The sequence below is a fragment of the Wyeomyia smithii genome, chromosome 2 (genome assembly GCF_029784165.1).
Source record: "Wyeomyia smithii strain HCP4-BCI-WySm-NY-G18 chromosome 2, ASM2978416v1, whole genome shotgun sequence".
NCBI lineage: Eukaryota > Metazoa > Arthropoda > Insecta > Diptera > Culicidae > Wyeomyia > Wyeomyia smithii.
In genome coordinates, this window is record NC_073695.1 from 62,465,735 (window position 1) to 62,481,652 (window position 15,918).

The 15,918-nt window shown below is 40.1% G+C and overlaps 1 protein-coding gene across 3 annotated transcripts in view; it reads right to left on the reverse strand.

The window, feature by feature from the left end:
* The window catches only part of LOC129722758 (F-box/WD repeat-containing protein 7), a 39,568-nt gene extending 31,702 nt beyond the window's left edge, over positions 1–7,866 (reverse strand). The window contains exons 1-2 of one of the 3 annotated variants that reach the window (XM_055676472.1): positions 7,726–7,866; positions 6,909–7,255 (exon numbers count right to left, since the gene is read on the reverse strand). The gene's annotated coding sequence lies outside the window, so the exon portion shown is untranslated. Of the gene's footprint in view, positions 1–6,908; positions 7,256–7,610 lie in introns of all 3 variants that reach the window. The other 2 variants (XM_055676471.1, XM_055676470.1) reach the window with 2 other exon arrangements.
* Between the last annotated feature and the right edge of the window lie 8,052 nt (positions 7,867–15,918).

A 15,918-nucleotide genomic window follows, 5' to 3' on the forward strand; every position in this document is an offset into this window, starting at 1 on the left:
AATCATTGTAATCTAATGACGTTGTTTTTGGAGTAAAAGGCGGGAAAAGGCGAAAATGCATTTCAATTTTTTTTTAAACTTTATCAGTTGATTATTGTTATTTTTATGGCTTATTAACTCGTTGGAGATCAAGACAAAACAAACACAAAAAGTGAAACGCCGTTATACAGATACCAACTTATTTTTATTTAATAGAAGAAGATAAATTTGGATTAGTAATTTATTTTTTGTTTGGCATCTCTATGTGCATTGCACAGGTTGCACCTAGTTATGGACAAGTTGCTCATGATACAAAATGTTAACAGGATGAAATAATGAATCAATAAAGAATTTCATCCTAAAAACTACTGCTCCTTGAAAAAGTGAAATAGCTGTAGCATGGTCAAAGTTTCGTTTCCCATACCGCAGCGGATTTATTAGCAATAATTCCAGCTGAGAAAAATGCTTTCTAAGATTCAACTGGATTAGGACAAACTTTTTAGAGAGCATCGGATTCATAAAATGTGAATTCGTGTCTGATCATCGTTTCATTTTCTTCTTCATTCATTTACTCTTCTCAACAGTTTCAAATATTTTTTCTCTAAGAATTTTAAAGTTATTCACTAATTTAAAACTAAGTTTTGCGATGTGAAAGAAAATTGTAATAAAAATCTACTGTTTTTTTTTGTTAATATGAGTTTAGAAATTGTATTCTTCGTAATCATATCACTGGACTCATTCATTGAAGTTTTCCAAACACTGGTAAATTTATCCAGTGCTGTATCTGGATCGTATACCACAAGAGATCAAATCAATGGCCGCAGTGGTCCAAATCTTACAAAAAAAATCTGGTTCGTAATGTAGCATAAGTACTAATAAATGCAAAAACATAGTTATGCAGCGACACGTACTTCGATACAACCTGAGTTGCTAAGCAAAAAAAAAATTCAAATCCCAATTTATGTATACATTTAATTATTTTTCAGTTTTATTTTTAAATAGTACAGAGAATGACTTACGCTTTTTTGCGGACATGATTGTCATTATTTCTCCAAACTATGATTTGCAGAATTTTGTAGTTGAACAAGTAGGTTCAAAGACCATGTGTCGCCCCTGGTTTGTATTGATCCGAAATCAAAAATACCCGATTTTTACCGGTTTTTATTTTTATGAATACCGAAATACCGGTTTTCCGAAAAGTCGGTAATATCGACCACCCTACTTAGAACTGACGTCGGTAAAGTGCTTTTGAAAATTTTACATTTTATTACTCAAATTTAAAAGATAGATAAGAAACCAGGCCAGGCTTCAAGTTATTGACCGATCTGGTTGATTAGTAAACTGTTGAATATTATACTGAGAATATTATACTTAACAGGTTGATGTCACCCATAAAAAATCCAATTTTTGCAGATGAACAGTTTAGATTTCGTCATGGGCGTTCTAGAATTCACCTCTTACCAACGGCGACTCATGGCTTTGGAACCTACCTGTTCAACTACAAATTCTGAAATTCGCAGTTTGGGGAAGTAATCACAATCATGGCACGCATGTCACTCTATTTGTTACTGTTTGAAAGTGAAACTAAAAATCAATGCATTCTAAATATAAATTTGCGTTTGAAATATATTTTTTGTCTGGCGTCCCCGTGTGCAATGCACAGGTTGCACCTAAGGACGAGTCGCCCCTGCTATTTTACTTAAAGTTTCTTCGGAAGAAATATTAAACAATGAATCCAATACTTAAACTTAAACCTCATATTGTCTAAAAGGTCGGTAAAGATTTAGTTTGATACATTGTCAAAGCAATTCCAGCTTCTAAAAATACCTATGTTAATATGAAAATTAATGTGCTACTATCTGAAGAAAAGCTTGATACGTTTTGTCAAACGTACAACAAGGCTCAGCAGTAAAAATAAGGCACCGTTTACCGACTGCTTCGGTCGGCTTTTTAAAAGATTATATCCCCGATCAGCAGCGAGAGAGCGAATCGGATTGAAATAAAATTCCTCCATACACGCAAAGCGTCCAAGTCCAAGTGCGGGACGGCGATATGTAGGAATGGGAGAAGGGGCCTCAATAGAGTAGAAACATCAATTCGGAAAAAGCGGAAAAATGCAGAAGTAAAAAAAGTGCATCACAGTCGGTGGCACCAGCAGCAGCAGCGACCGCCAGGTAGATAGAAATGGATCGCCCAGATTCTGGAGAAAACGGGTACAGATGAAAAAAAAAAAACTACAGATCTGTCGTAGCGGTGGCGGCAAGCACGCCATTGTTTCTTTTGCCTCTTTCATTCGATGAATGTCTTGCGGATGATAGAAGTATACGTTTTTTATGCACAAAAACCTCGTACAGTTTCCGAATATATCACAGTTTACGTAGTGTTTCTTTCAAAAGAACTTATATGTGAATATGTGTTTTTGAATACATTAAATTGCACCGTTGACACTCATCCATCGTGGTATGAACAGAACTACCGTCCGTTTACTTTTGTTTATATATATTTGTTTTTTTTTCTCGTAAGCGTTGCTATACTTTTTACACCACTTATTTTGTGAAGTTCAGTAGCGAACGATGGCATACACTGCGAAGGTTTCGATTGCTTACTGATCGTTGTTTGAATGTAGTTTCCTTTTCTTTCGGTTGATGCGCACATCCTGTTTCTGGTTGTCGCTTTCTTCTGTCGACCGAATCGTGTGCGACGAAGAAAAAATGGTTCTGTAACCAATTCTGAGGTTCGTTTATTCTGTCTATATCCACTTCTTTTTTTTACATATCTAAGCTAACATGGATAAATATTCTATTTACTGAAGACTACCGTCGAACGGTAGTACTTCCGCTGGTACCAGGTTCTCGGTGAATGTTAATTTACACCTAGTTAGTACGTGAGTGTGTGTTTCAGAGAATATATTTAGATTTTAAATGTTAGTTTTACGTCACTTAGACTAGAAAAGATTGTTATGTTTTTAACACTCAATCAAGTATAAAATTCTTACTCATAAACTGCAATTTTCATAATCAACAATCCAAGTCTTTAATCCACAAAAAGTCTCACGGGAATATCGCATTATTTCGTAATTGTTCGCCAATGCATGTAGGTAAGGAATAGTTGATAAGAGACGCAGCCATTTCCCACAGTAAACAGTGACCTTAAATTATAATGAATGACTCGAAAATTCCCACAGATCCTTGCCGTGTAAGTTGTCATTCGAGTGGGTACTATCAGCCCCTGTGGAGACACTAATTTGCCACCGTATAATTACGGAGGGAATCCTACAACCATCACGCGGTCCTGCCCAGTGCGGTGTCAGTCAATGGAACCGTTCATTGACGGGAGAGTGCGTACTAAAACTGGACTCAAAAAAAAAAAAAAAAGAATTGTAAGTATGCTGCTTGCATAGTCACACAGACCTTTCGGTTCGTTTTGATCCAACATTCGATTCTCATGGGTGTTCGTCGTTGGCTGACCCAGCGTGGTGCGGCAGCCCTGGTGGATACGATGGGGTGGAAAGGGCAAGATCGATGATAATGAGTTGAAGCTGAAAAAAGGAGGCAGATAAAAAGCAAACTGACTGGATATTCGCGAGAAATTTAACCTCCATATGGCGTTTGCGAAAGTTTGCTGGGAATGTCACTACCACAAGTAAAGCGAAATCCTCGAGCTCTGTGTTTTGGCCGTCTTTAGTGGTTATACATATTGGTTGAAGGAAGCACTGCACTGAGCTGAATCTCTTATTACTTGATGGGAACGTGTTACGAAGCTATGGACAAATGCAAGGATTAAGGGGTTGGCACGGAACGCAACTATAATCTTCCATTTTTAATTCATTTCATTTCGTTGGCTAATAGTCCTGTTTGTCCTTCTTCAAAATGCCACAGAAGATGCAGTGAAAGTAGAAATCGTGCATCTTTTGTGGTCCATTCTTCAGAAATCTGGTTTTACAGGCCTGATATTCCTACAAACGACTAAAGTTAAGTTGACAACTAAAGTACTTTCTCCTTTCTACCGGTGGGCGGATAGGAATAATTTGCACAACTTACTGTCCAGGGCTCAAATTCATTGTGGAAACCCGCTAACGTCTCGAACCCAACGATTTTAGGCGAATAATTTACTTAGATTCGTCATGTCGTTCGTCAAAATATTTGTTGTATATAAAACAACATCACTTCGCATATTGTAAACAAACTAAACACATAATACAATATAAAAGTAAATATACATATGATCGTTTATATGTATGTTCCATCATAACTCTTAAATGTCCTAACCCAGTGATTCCCAATCGCGAATCCGCGGCCGGAAAGGGTGCCGCGAGGCTCTTCTAGGGGGGTCGCAAAGCTTTTGATAAATTTGACGGCTAACTAAAATTTGTTTCAAGATATTTCTGTGAAAGCAGATTTTTAACTCTTCTGCGTATTGGGCCCAAGACCTCAAAAGTTAAAATTTTTCGTGCATTATGGTAATTTTTTGAATTAATTTCATAACTGTCTGGCACTTGGTCATGTGAAGGCCAGAAATAATTTCTGGAGGCCAGAACATGATACTCGACGCCATTTTCAAATCTAACATGGCGAGTTCCTGTTCCGGGGGAGCTGTAGGAAACTGTGGAAAATAATTCCCCCAATAGTGGTATTTTCGGAGCCAGGATGAGTTTAGAAACTAGAAACCAGTGTCCGACACAATTTTGAAATTCAAGATGGTGTCGCCCGGTTCCTAGAATTCTGCAAAAATCGATTATATACTGTGCAATATTGGATATTTTCGGAATCGGGATGACGTCCGCACGAGTTTTAGATGTTCGACGCCATATTTGAATCCAAGGTCGGGTTCAAATACTCCTTTATATTGATATTTCTGGAGCTGACATGACACAAAGAAACATAAAACTAATGTCTAACGCCATTTTGAAATCAAACTCGTAGCTTTCGGTTTCTGTAAAGCTAAGTAAAACTAAAAAATGTTCGATTACTCCCCGTGTTGGTGTATCTAGAACCTGTACTGTACTCAGGAACTAAAAATCGATGTCTGATATTATATTGAAGTCCAAGATTGCGTCTTCCTGTATCTGGAAAACTGTGAAAAGCTCATAAAAACATTTAAAAATTTCCCAAAATAACTATATTTCTAGAACCGATATGATACGTCTTGAAAACAAAAATCAGTATCCGATGCAATTTTCAAGTCCAATATGACGACTTCCAGTTTGCGAAAAACTAAAAACACCACAGAGAGGCTGGAAAGCGTGTGTTGCAGGCAAATTTGACACTCATTTGTACCAAATGCTTTATTAAGAAAAGGTTTCTATTCAATGTAAAATTTTCTGGGTGATTAACTTCGCTGTTTCTATCGATTACTGTTGGCTATTTGACTATGACTAAAACTATTTTCGCACGTACAGATAATTTCGAATGATTACCATTAGTTTTTAAGGCACTTTCGTACTTTTTAAATTTCGAATTTCTGTTATTATTCATCGAAGGTTTGGTTACATTACATTCAATCTTATGTTTATTTCATTTGATTTATCACCGCAACTGAAAGGGTTTCAGTATTTTTAACGTTTAGCTTGCGATGAATTATCGTCGATCATATTGCTTTGCATTACTTGTAATTTCACTACTCTGTGACATTCCGTTCCAGTATTGTCACAATTCATGCCATTGTCGAGAGAAGTATCCTATAGAAAATACAATGATTATTTTGGATCTACTCTTGGCTTATCGCCGCAAAAGATCAAATCTCTGCTGGCCGCGGTGGAAAATGTACCCAACAGGAAATAAAACTGTTGGCGTATAAAGTATTTTGCGCAGATTTTCCGATAAATACCTATACATTTTTACTATCGACTATCTCCCAGATGGTCTCAAGGTACGATGCTGGCCTAACAAGTCAGTCGTCGTAGGTTCGAGTCTCGGCTCGGGAGAGACTGTTAGTGTCAGTAGGATCGTAGCGCTAGCCCCGCAATTGTCCTGTACACTAAACAGTCGACTGCGAAGTCTATGTATAAAAAACAGCTTTTATACATTTTTAATGAGCACTACATGTGAGGATTCTAACAATATAACCAATAACAGTTTTCAGTGTTTTGTTTGAAATAGGTAATTAAATCAAAAAGAAACGAAATTCACGATTTTGCACGTTGCGCATATTTCAATTAATCACTTATAAACCTATGCTATTTCTGACAAGTAACTTCTTGTTATTTTGGAAAACGTTTTTCAAGCAAATTAGGATTTTTAATTATTAAAATTGGATTTTGGCATGAGTTTTTTTTCAAGCAATGCTACGCACTGGTTCTGGAACAATAGTACTTATTGTTCTCTAGATTTTACCAATACACGTTTAGTATCATTTCGTTTGATAATCGCCATTTTCGGTTCGATTACTTTGAGCAATGGTTGTACAATTATTGAAAAGAAATGTTCGTTTCGGTTTTATTCACAATGGTCGCAATAAAAACAAGCTGCCGTACCATTTGAACGTAGTTGTTTTTCAATATAAATGTTGAACTCAACACTGATAAATACACCTGCAAAATAGTAACGCAAATTGACGAGGCACTGACAGACAACTACCAAGAGAAATACATTCGAAAGGTCCTCATACGAGGCATAATTTTAGTATCAAGAATGTGATTACTCGCGTAATCCAGTAGCAGTCAGCTTGATACCAGTTTCAAGCAATATGTACAATGCTAAGAAGCAGAAAGAATGTTGCTGCTGCCAGAAAGGAGTTGGGATGTTGTGTTGGATTTCGACATTTTCCTAACCTTCTCTTCCAGCACGCTGTTTTCTTTTCGTCAATTTTTTTCTCAAACCAAAGTTTTCTTTTATCTTTGTGTAGATTGATACTCATGTGATAGAACATTAAACTATTTTACATTTTCTGTATATAAGTTATTATTTTCTGTTTTTTTACTTAAGACTTACCAAAAACAAAATTCAGTGTTTGTTAATCTGCCCACGGTCACGAGCGCAATGAATAATCCGCACAGTTGTGACGAACGAAGTTACGATTCGACTTTCGAGGGCGAGGTTTTCCGTTTCGTACTCCGGACTCGGTTGATATAGCTGTACACTTCGATAGCAGTATTCCGCAGTTTGAGGAACCAGCGAGGAATCAGATTTCAGCTACGACCATAAACGAAGAAATACACTTTTTCCATTCTTTTTTGTTGTTGCTGTAATTTATCCGCTTTTCCTAGTAAGGCTCAACTTAACTTTACCTATGTACAATTGCTCAGTCTTAGTACAAAACAACACCTCAGGCACTCAAACTGAAAACAAAACCAGCCATCATCGAAATGTAGGAAAAATATTTACAATGAGAAATGATCCATCTTCACTATTTTTCTCTATTCAATCAGACTTTCGTTTCTAAAAAACAACACTCGCTTGGTGGAAAGAATGCTGATAAACGCACACATTCACAACGTATAAAACACAGACGTCGGACGACACGCACAATAGAAGTGCTTCTTTTTCTGCAATGAGGCTTTGCGTTTTCCTCTTCTTCTCGTCGCCGTCGTTGTCTCTCGACTTGACGACGAAACTCCAGCAAAAAAAAATTCTGCACTATTCTTCACTGTGCGTGTGCTGCGCAATCAGGAAAAATTGGGCACACTTTCTGACCTTCTCCGTCGATGGTGACCAACTTTGCTGGCGATTATTTCCAATCGGAGTACGTACCGCGCGATGCTATGACATTCGAACGAATTTCTCGGTTCTTGAATAACGAAATTAATACCTTTACACGATATTAAAGCTTTAGAATAGAACTTTTTTTGGTTTTCCTGCAGTTACAATTTTTTTCACTTAGTACTTTTCTTATGATCGCTGTATGTCTGCTGCTGATGGTTGCAAGAACACAACCAGCAGAAACGAGTGGTACCAGCAAAGTGTGAGTGTGGCTGGCTGGCAGCGAAAAAGGCAGAAACGAAAAGATAATAACGAGCGAAGCCCATGCAGCAGTTTTTTCTCTGTTTTGGGTGCGATTGGCAGCGCGTGAAAGTGACGCTTATATGTCAATGTACATTAGCGAATGGTGGGTATATAAGTCCTAAAATTTATTATTTGAAAAATTATAATTGTTTAATGTGTGTTTTTAAATGTACTAATATTGGTATATGGGAATCAACACGAGGAATACTAGTTCATAATAACAGTCAGAATTATGTTAGTTCATCATAGCGAATGATTAAATTATTATTATTATGACGTAGGCATTAACCTAGAAGTCCTACATACTTTGATCAGTGAAATGCGAAGAAAAATGGTCCATGAAGCAAAAGTATATACCACGAAACCAGAGTCTATGTTTAAGAGTCCCGCAAAGATGAAACCAAAGGAACCAAATCAGTGTCAAACGAGGGTACCAATCGAGCAATGTAAATAAACAAGGTGATAATGTTAGGAGTGGATGAAAAGTGTTGTAATTGAGCGTAATAAAGAATATGTGTTTTTCCGAAGTTTTACTTACACATTTTAATCCAACATTAAACCTGTACACTGGTTCACTTAAATTTAACAAAACATCACCGGTGTAATCTTTCAAAACTGTGTACCTTGTAAAGAATTTCGCGACTCTATATACCATACACTCTGCACGAAACATGTTTCCAAAAAATTACACGCTAGTAATAAGTAACACAATAATTGAGTAAAATAAAAACGTTTACAAATATTATCGTAAATATTATCGAATGCAACAGAGAAATGTGAAATTCAATGTTTTTGCTATTTTTTTTTGTTCGTGTTAGCTGTAGACACGAAAAACTCGCCGTTGCTTTTATTTCTAAATGGAAAGATCATACATAAATTGTTAAGAGTTTTCTGCTTAGATTCAATCATTTTTTTGGATACGTACCAGATGCTCTGACGCCATCTTTTTATGAACGAAAAATAACATACAACATTATGGAACCACGGTGGGTTTGAAATGGAAAGGAGCCAAAAAATGTAACATACAACCCAGTGCAAAAGCATAAGCGCACATACATAAGACATACGTAACACTGACGTTTTTTTCTGGTACACGTTGCCCTATAGTACTCTGTACCTCGTCCCGTCAAACTGCTCGATAAATAAAGAACAAAATGAATTTTCTTTTTATCGGTTTTATCGAGCCTCAAAGAAAATCCCATAAAGAACTGACAAAAAGTTATTTACAAAATCAATGCGGCATTTTTCGAGTAGGAACGAGACAAATACAGGGCTGCGCAGGTACACTGCCTTCAAAAACAACTCAAACAGTGATTTTGTTCTGAGTGTGGTACCATTCGAGTAGTTCATTTTGTACCAACTTATTTTTGAAGATTTCTTCCTAAGTGTTACGAATGTCTTATGTATGTGATAAGCGTGTCTAAGGCTTGAAAAAAACAAATCAACGTAAATAATCCGATCAATATTGACGTTTTCGTTCCAGGTTTGACATTTTTGATTTTTCGATGTTATACTCTGTCAAATGTCCCCAGCAAACAAATTGATTCATATAACTCACGTTCAACTCTGTTAAGTGAACCCTTATTTGATAAAAAATGACCATATAATGCATGAAATGTGCTTATTAATACAAATCTGGAGATGGCCTACGTACATTGTAAAATAAAAATTGGTTACGATTTTGTATAACCTTGCATCTTAAATGGCCTCAACTTTAAATTGCATTCTATACGACTTAGAGGAATGATACATTTCACAATTTTATATGACGCGTTAAATTGCTTCATATATAACCTAGTATTGCGTTTCATAGGATTTAAATTTTATACGATATAAACAAACTTAATGTTGCATCTTATGTAATTTCAAACTTTACATAAACATTTGAGTGACTTACAATTAACATCCTGATATAACTTCTGGTTTGCTGGTTCATCTGTCAGAAAGGGATAAGAAAGAGCATTTCCTCGGAATATTAACGTTACAAAAATCAGGAGTATGACGTTTAATGAATAACCCGTATCCAATATCTTAATGCAATATGGCATCATTTGTTAACTATTTAAAAAGCATTATTTTTCTCGACCATTTGAATAAACAGTGTCGTGTCTTGCTGTGTCAGTGGTACCGCAATGTCAGTGGTATCACGTGTCAGTGGCGTTTATAACATGACCCTTAGGGATGGGCGATACTAGCATCGATACCAGCGGTATCGATACTAGGGGTCGGGGTATCGAGTATTTTGGCATCGATACTAACAGCGAGAGATGAGTACCGGTATCGATACTTTCTAAATGATGATTTTAAAAAAATTGCAGGTCTGATACCGATACTATCGAAGCATCGATAATCGATACTCCTTCAGCCGATACTTCGAAACTTGGTACCGTTTATCTGTCACATTCATATCACTCCGACAATAATGTGCTGTTAAGGAGTTGTGATACAGGTAGACGGGTGCCTGAAAATGCAACGATACTTTGTTATATCGAATATTGGAAATATATCAATAGTGTCTTGCCCCAAGGCTCTATCAGTTTTTTATATCATCTGAAAGAGCTGCATTTTGTAAGCAAAACGTGATTTCCAACGTTTTCTATCATTGTCTTTCAATTTTTGAATCATGAATTAAAACTGCTCGTAATCTTCTCGAATCGCTACAATGACAGTTCGCTTATATTATGCATTAAGATGAAAATTGGAGTTGTCGACTAGCGACATTCGATGTTACTCTCATACCGTACATTATACTTAACGTCGGAGGTAGTGCGCTGTATAGCGCATCTGATTTGCTTACTTACTTTACTGTTTTTTGTTGGCTAACGGACCGTTCAACGGTCTAGGGCCGAACGAATTAGAGATGTCTAGCTTCTTCTGTCTTGGGCAGCCGTTCTCCAGTCTCCTCGTACACCAGCAGATCGTACAGATCGCGCACATCCACCGCGTGCGAGGCCTACCACGGAGTCTGCGGCCTCTTCCTGGTTCTCTACTGAAGATAGTTTTAGCGGCTCTCTCGTCAGGCATTCTGGCTACATGTCCAGCCCACTAAAGCCTGCCCCGCTGTATTACCTTCACTATATCAGCACATCTGTTCAACTGAAGAACCAAAAATGAGACAAAACCTCTTTATTTTAAGTATCGACATCTAGCGGTGGAGAGAACGCATTTTACACTCGAAATTCTATTACGCTTATATTCCATTCATTCAACAAAAGGACTGTATGAGCTCTCGCCGCTTTTTCGCCGAGAGAATCCTTTGTTCTCCCCGGTACTGGTATAGCACCCTGCCTTTTCATGATAATCGTACAGTACCACCCGCATACGTGCAGCGGTTTTTATGTAGATATATTTTTAATGAATTTCATTGTTGCACAAGTTGAAAACTGAATATCTTGACCAACGACAATCATTTTTTTACATTGTACCTAATGTCGTAAGCAGTGCTGTGTTAGCGCGCCTGATATGCATTACTTGCAATGTTAGGTATAAAAAACGGTACGAGAAACAAATATTGTCGTTGGTCGAGAAATTTAGTTTCCAAGTCCAACGAAAATATTCAAGTAAATGAACTAACAGCTTAAAATAAAAACAGTCGCGAGGTGTACGATCCAAGAAAATTTGTTAAACAATGTTTGAATGGTTGAAAGGTTTTTAGTTTAATTTGTTCTATTGACGTTGATTGTGAATTGTTACTGAATTTCTGCTTTAAAAATCCCTTGAATGCGGTCCTGTCTTAACTTGATTTTGACAGATTCAACTATTCAAGATCACCTTTTTGCCTGGTCATTGAGGCAAAAAAAATAATTTTTTAGTGCATGTTCAAACTATTGGAGCGAACTGTTCGAACGATGCACTGTAAAATCAATGTAGAATGGAACAGCAAAAAATGAATGCGAAAGCTTGGGCACCGATTTGCTGCAAAGTTTTGTTCGAAGTTGCATATCTGTTCTGTGACTGAGGTTAGAATATACCAACTGTCATTGCAGCGATTTTGGTTGGCAAATGGACACGTGTAACTTGAGACCCTAATGTGGCCATTCACCTCTGTCCAGCAACTCCTATCCCAACCTCCACGTGGTGCCGACCGGAATACAAGTAACCTTAGCGGAGATCGGGTAACCAACCCCGGTGAAAACTATGGTCGTATGCTGACTGGGAAGAGGGTCGTACGCGGCTGTATCCTCATAGGGGCGGCATACAACAGCGTCTGACCCGGAGCGGGCGGCTGAATTATGGAATGCTGTATCCCGCCAGCTACACCTAAGATGGCAGCCCCTTCAGCAGGATGTAGGTATCGCGACCCTGGTAAGGTAGCATACCGAAACCTTTCATCAACCACGAACAACGAATTTAGAAATACGGAACGGATCAATCGGCAAAGACCTGCACACTTAGATTTTATTGCCGAGAACTCAACAGCTGATAAACTCAGCGAAATGTTCTACAAGTTCTCGGCAGAATTTTCAAGAACTTCGGCAAACGAAACGTCAAAACTTGCTGGTTTACGGTAAATCGATATATTTACTGAATGTTCGTCGAAATATATTGCTGACATTCGTTAAAAACTTCGCCGAGCTCAATTAGCTGTTGGGAAGTTGGCCGAGATAGATTAAGTGTGTAGGCTACGAACACGGAAAAAGATTAAGGTAAACGATTGGAAATTGGGTACTTGGAACGTCCTATCTCTCAATGAACCGGCGCGGGCTGGCTTGCTTGCTCGAGAACTACAGCGGCAGGGAGTCGAAATCGCAGCGATTCAGGAGGTTCGGTGGCCAAATTCCGGAGAAAGGGAATTCCGTTCAGTACACCCTATTGCACGCACTTCTTTCAAGTACCACATCTACTACAGTGGCGGCAAAGCAGCGGAACGGGGCGTCGTCGGTTTCGTAGTGCTGGGAAATCAGAAAACAAGAGTCGTCCGATGGAGGCCCGTAGATGACCGTATATGCGTGTTGAGGATTAAGGGCAAATTCTTCAACTACAGTTTAATCAACACCTACGCACCGACAAACGACAAATCCGATGAAGTCAAAGATGAGTTCTATGACAAGCTTGAGCGAATCTATGACGAGCGCCCAAAACACGACGTAAAAGTCGTCAATGGAGACGCAAACGCACAGGTTGGGAGGGAGGAATTCTTCCGTCCGGTCATTGGAAGGCATAGGCTCCACTCGTCAACCAATGAAAACGGTCTGAGGCTGATAAACTTTGCCGCGGCCAGAGGAATGGCCATATGTAGCTCCTATTTTCCACGTTTGAATATTCGGAAACACACCTGGAGGCATCCAAATGGAGAAGCCTGCTCCCAGATCGATCACGTACTGATTGACGGTCGGCACTTTTCAGATGTTACTGATGTTGAGTCTTTTCGGGGACCAAACATTGACTCTGACCATTATCTCGTCGTTTGTAAGATCCGCGCACGGTTGTCGAACGTGCTAAAATCTCGCACAGAGAGGACGACGCGTTTCAACACTCAGCAGTTGAAAGCTGATGGCGTGGCAGCAGAATACGCCAGAGAGCTAGATCAACGGATCGCAGAACAGCAGGAGGAAGGAGTGGAAGACTTGAATGGGCTGTGGAGCAGTATTCACGGCGCCATCGAAACGACTGCGAGATAGGTGGTAGGTGGAAGACAACCTAACGGCTGGTTCGATGCCGAGTGCCAGAGAGCGACAGATGAGAAGAACCGTGCCAGGAGCCGCATGCTCACTGCGGCTACGCGTCAGAACAGAGAGAGGTACAGGGTGGCAAGAGCTGCTGAAAATAGAACCCACCGTCGGAAGAAGCGCGAGTACGAGGAGCAGGTGCTCGCCAGCGCAGAGGACTGCTTTGCTCAAAACGACGTGCGGAGATTCTATAGAACTGTCAACAGAGTCAGAAGCAGGAATTTCCCGGTGCCGGTCATGTGTAATGACAAGGACGGCAACCTGCTTACTGATAAACCGACGGTTGCAGCCAGGTGGAAGGAGCATTTTCAGGCGCTATTGAACGGTGAGGAGCCGGATGAGCAGAGCAGGTACAGGATGACGATTATGAGTGACGAACAAGCTGTGGAGCCACCAACACAGGAGGAGGTGTAAAAGGCGATTAGTGAGCTGAAAAACGGCAAGGCCGCTGGGAAGGACGGTATCCCGGCCGAACTTCTAAAAGCGGGAAGCGAGCGGCTGTACTATGCGATTCACCAGATAATACTAAGGATCTGGGTGGATGAACAAATGCCGAACGACTGGTTGGAAGGCCTCATATGCCCTATCTATAAGAAGGGCCATCGATTGGATTGTGGCAACTATCGAGGGATAACGTTGCTCAACTCCGCATATAAAGTGCTCTCCCGTATCCTGTTCTTCAGATTGAGACCGTTAACGGAATCCTTTGTTGGAGAATACCAGGCTGGTTTTCGACAAGGGCGTTCCACGACGGATCAAATCTTCACCCTGCGACAGATCCCCGATAAGTTCCGGGAGTACAACTTACCGACTCACCATCTGTTTGTGGACTTCAGGGCGGCATACGACTTAGTGGAAAGAAACGAGCTGTGGCAGATCATGCTGGAACACGGTTTCCCTACGAAACTAATAAAGCTGAGTCGTATGACACTGGAGTGATCAAAATCGTGCGTGCGGATAGCTGGCGAGACATCAGCCGCGTTCGTAACGTTGGATGGACTGAAGCAGGGGGATGCGCTCTCCAACCTACTGTTTAACATCGTTCTTTAGGGTGCAGTACGAAGAGCAAACGTCGAAAGACACGGTACGATCATCACGAAATCTCACATGCTTCTTGGCTTTGCGGACGACATCGATATCATCGGTATCAACCGTAAGGCCGTGGAGGAGGCCTTCGTACCTTTTAAGAGGGAAGCAGCGAGATTGGGGCTTGTCATTAACTCTGCCAAAACGAAGTACATGGTAGCTGGCAGAGAGCGTGGGAGTCCCCGTGGTGTTGGTGCTGAGGTGGAGATAGATGGGGAACGATTTGAAGTGGTTGACGAATTCGTTTATCTTGGTACGCTTGTGACATGTGACAACGATATGAGCCGTGAAGTGAAACGACGAGTTGCAGCTGCGAACAGGGCTTTCTACGGACTGCGTATCCAGCTAAGGTCCCGTAGTTTGCAAACTCGCACAAAACTAGCGCAGTATACAACATTGATACTCCCGGTGGCCCTTCACGGACATGAAGCATGGACGCTGAAGGAAGCTGATCGACGAGTGCTCGGAGTTTTTGAGCGTAAAGTTCTGCGATCGATACTTGGCGGTAAACTGGAAGATGGAGTGTGGCGCAGACGCATGAATCACGAGTTGTACCAGGTATACAAACATGCTGATATATGTCGAATTCGTTTTTACGACAGGACTGTCCCGTCCCGGACTAAGCTTTGCAGCTGAAAAAAAAACACTTTCCGAGCAGTTGCAATGGTGTGCGTAATACCAGAGGTAACTGTCACGTTTGTTTTGGTCATTATCGCCATTGTATTTTATCGCATTTGTGCTACTGTACGAAAAATTTGCCAATTTACTGAAAAATGACAAAATAACAAAATAAAATAAATAAAATTCAACCTGATGTTTGACACGCGACGAAAGATAATCAAAGCAAACCGATTTTGACACATTTTTTTTCGATTTTGACACATACGTGTGAATGTGTTGGTGTCTTCAAAACTGCACTCTGTTTCTTGCGCGGACTGTCCGGGACAGAAAAAGGGTAGTCCGGAAAATGTAAAAAAAAAACAGTGATAGGACAGAGTGTAGTCCGCGGGGTAGCTACACCGCAAAAACGAAAACGACAATAGTGAAGGTAATACAGCGGGGCAGGCTTCAGTGGGCTGGACATGTAGCCAGAATGCCTGACGAGAGAGCCGCCAAAACTATCTTCAGTAGAAAACCAGGAAGAGGCCGTCGACTCCGTGGTAGGCCTCGCACGCGGTGGAAGAAGATGCACGATCTGCTGGTTTACGGGGAGACTGGAGAACGGCTGCCCAAGACAGAAGAAG